Source organism: Alosa sapidissima, chromosome 2 (assembly GCF_018492685.1).
Source record: "Alosa sapidissima isolate fAloSap1 chromosome 2, fAloSap1.pri, whole genome shotgun sequence".
Classification (NCBI taxonomy): domain Eukaryota; kingdom Metazoa; phylum Chordata; class Actinopteri; order Clupeiformes; family Clupeidae; genus Alosa; species Alosa sapidissima.
In genome coordinates, this window is record NC_055958.1 from 31,323,630 (window position 1) to 31,327,796 (window position 4,167).

Sequence of the window (4,167 nt, forward strand, 5' to 3'; positions counted from 1 at the left end):
CGCGTTTATCATACTTATTTCTTATCATGCATAATGCTTTTAATGATTTCAGATTTTTTTTTTTTTTCAGATCATTGGTGTTTTCGTTGTATATTACTGTAGAAACAGATCAGGTACATTAATGATTACAAGTCCAAATCACTGCAGGACTGAAATATACAGAAGCATATAAGGAGATTACTCTTAAAGGTACAGTCTGTGATTCCAATCAAGGGCACTTTAGGTGAAACTAAGCAAAGTGGTCACCGTGGTTCTCTAGTTGTCCACTCAAGGTGTTCTCTGAAACCTTGAGTATTACACAGTCCTTTGGTTTATTCCAAGTGTGTGTTTTAGAGATAAAGTTAACCAGTAAACCTCCTCAAAGCCCTCTGGCTTTCTTTTGTTAGGAGAATGAAGCCATGAGTCTCAGCAGGTTTACCACTTACTCAGAGTTGTCACTGAACCACTTTGGAATAACCCCTAGCGCTGTAAATGAGAAACACATACAAAGGCCATACTATTGGCCAAATGTTGTTATGGGATCAGAGGGGAGTGATGCCATTTGACTCAAACATCAACAACCTTTTGCTAGAATCATGTACTCTGCCTTTAAGACCAACAAACGTCCAACTTGCAGTTAATTTCATCCTCAGTATCTCTGCACCAGGAGTATTTCCCCTTATTCATTCTTGTAAGGAGATAAGAAAAAGGAAAATCATGACTTCTTTCTTTGTAATTCCTGTGCTGACAGGAATTTTGTAGCTGTAGATTGTGCCACTGTACCGTGAGCATATGACCGATGCAGTAAGTACATGTGTATTTAACCGGAGGTAGCAATAATATTTAATAACTCCTGTGCTTTATACACTAATCACTTTGCTTTACTATTGCAACTGGAAATAATTTAATTGAAAAATATAGATATGTACTTTAAGGTCTGTTCAATGACTGATGAGTGATTACTTATGAATTAAAGGGGCTAGCACATAAACCAGGACCTTATGTCTTACTTGAATGGGCTATTTCATCTTTATTTTTTATATGAATATTTTTTGCATCCTCAGTTGTTTTGATGTCAGTTACATGATATGCTCCATTAGAGGGTGACAAATGTTTAAAGTCCAACCAAAGCAGTTCACTTCACAGAAGACAATTGACTTAAGCTGAAAGCATAAATGATTATTGATTAACACAAATTTATTGAGCCTTTCTCTAATGCGTAAGGCACTGGAGCAGCTTTGACTAGACTAGATCTCGTAATTGTCTGAAAACTGAGAATTATTAAATTGTTATGATATCTTGAAGATATTAGAGATGGGGGGGGGGGGGGGGGGGGGGGCAATCGTTCTCTGATTAGTTTTAATACCCCAGATTAATAAAGACCTAATAAGACAATGAAAGTCAGGAACAGAGTTCCTTCTAGTTTGGTCTTCCCAGTTTACGGGGACCAAACTGACTTAGACCCCATGCAAATCTGACAATCCAGAGAGAATCCTGTCGCAGGGGATGCACCCATGCAGAACAGTGACATGCTGCAAAACATAATATTCCCCCTTATCTCTAAAGAAGAATGAAACAAAAACAATCATGTCATATGTGGAAATACACATAACAGTTCATCTTCTGATTACAATACAGATCATATCTGATATTTGACTTTCTGTTGCCATTCAGCATACAAAGATAACAGTCATTGGTCTAAGACACTGAGAAAAAGTGGAATAGAACATTATGTCCAATATTCCAATATGTGGTTTAATGTTATGCATTATGTCCAATATTCCAATATGTGGTTTAATGTTCTGCATTTCTTATTAGTGGGTCAATTTGATACTAACAGTATGATTCTATAATGACTGTATGATATCTGTACTGTCCCTGTGTACAGTATATCTGTGTGTGACTGTATTTAGAGATAAGCGGGAATATTATGACTTTGCAGTGTTTCACTGTTCTGCATGGCTGCATCAGTAGCTATCTGCTCCGGATTGCCAGGTTGCCACTAATCAGGGTCTGATTCAGTGTAGTCCACGTGAGATGGGATGACCAACGCCTTCTCCCGTCAGCCTGGAAGGATACTTAAACCCTAACTATTTCCTTGTCTAGTTAGAGCAGCTGATGGATCTTTAGGTGAAGTCATGCGCATCATTGTAAATAAACTCTGTTCATGATTTTTCATACTATTGGTCTGACTGGGTCTCTATTAAATCTATGGTATCAAAATTACCATCAACTGTGAGGAGGTTATGCATGCACTGTTTTGTGAGGCTGGAACTGGAAAACCCTCACTGGTTTTGCTGTTGATCGGGTAGGATCATGACCCTTTTATTGTTTTTAAAATGGGGTTATACTGACGCCGATGGTTCAAATTCTCAAGAAAATTCAAAAGGTTGGTGTGAGAGTTAGTTTTAGTTAGTTAGTATAGACAGTTTAGTGCCATCTAGTGGTTCTTTCTGATGTGCAGTTGTTATGACAGCTATACCAAAATAAAAAAAAACATAGTCCAGTCCATACAACTTCATTTCAATTTCAAAACAAATACTGGACTATGTTTTTTTTTTTTTTTTTTTTAAACGGCGACGAAATTGTGAATTTCCAGAGCACACATGGCAATCGACTCCTACGGACTTTCCCCATAAGATGGCAGCAAAGATGGCAACATTTCCGGAAAGCTACTGGCTTGATGAAATTCATTCTGGACTCTCTATCCGACCACATCAAGACCTCGGGAATCGGGATACTTCGGTTTGGCTTTAGGGACTCACTACCACGCAAGTGCAATGTTGTTTGGAACTGTAGAAGAGGTGTAAAAATAGCGTTTTGTAGCGGTAATATGCCCTTCTCACTTCCACGCTAACGAGCTTTGACTAAAAACCGTAACATCGAACTTTCTCAAAACACATCCGAATGACATTAAAGGATAATTCCTTTAACACAATGACGATGACAATGACTGCCCCCACGACGTCTCATTTCAAAAATCTGGTCCACTGCCTGAGTCTGACCCCTGTTCTAAACAGTGTGCCCTAAAAGTTATTCATTTAGGCTATGATCATGATCATCGTTCATACTATTTGAGAGACACAGAAAAAATAAATGTGGATCATATCTCAATGCAAGACATTATATACTGAAAAATATGAATCTAGATCAATGTATCAACACACACACACACACATATCTGACTTTCTCCAACTTTTGCACATCTCCATAGAACTTTTTATTTATTATTGATTTCTCCTCCATCTACCCATGTCCTTGATTGCCTAGCCTTTCTAGCAAGTGCTCCACCAGCCATCATGACCACATTCTACCGAGGCACCATTGAGAGCATCCTCTCCAGCTGTATCGCTGTGTGGGGCGGAAGCTGCACTGAATGCAACAGGAAAGCCCTGCAGTGCATAGTGAACACAGCTGGAAGGATTATTGGTGCTTCACTCCCCTCCCTGAAGGACATTTACACCTCCCACCTCACCCGCAAGGCGACCACAATTGTGAGTGATGCAAGTCACCCCGCTCACAATTTGTTTGATCTACTGCCCTCTGGGAAGAGGTACAGAAGCCTGCGCTCCCGCACCACCAGACTCACCAACAGCTTCATACACCAGGCTGTTAGGGTCCTGAACTCTCTCCCCCCTCTCCCCCCTCCACCCTCAGCTACATAACATCCTGGACTTTTAGACCCACAATGGCTGCCTTGCACTACTCCACTTGCACTACTCCACTTGTACACTTGCACACTTGCAACTTGTTGTTGTTGTCCTGTTGTCCTGAACACTTCTGAACACACTTCTGCTGCTCTTACATAACTTGCACCACTATGCCACTTGCATACTTAGATCAAACAAAACTACCTCAGCCATTTATTGGCCTGACTTTTGCACTATTATATTGACTGTCTACTGTATGCACAATTGCACAATTTCTACCAAATTTTGCTGCTCTTATTTCTTCATTGTGTGTGCCTTCTTATTTTTACTTTTTATATTGTTTACTTGAATGTTATGTTTGTCTGTGGACCTAATTGGTAAAATATGTCTTGTCTCCACCGTGGGATAGTAGAAAACGCAATTTCGATCTCTTTGTATGTCTTGATATGTGAAGAAATTGACAATAAAGCAGACTTTGACTTTGACTTGTAGGCATAATCTTTTTACGTCCAAGTGGGCTTGTCCATTGTGTGACGTC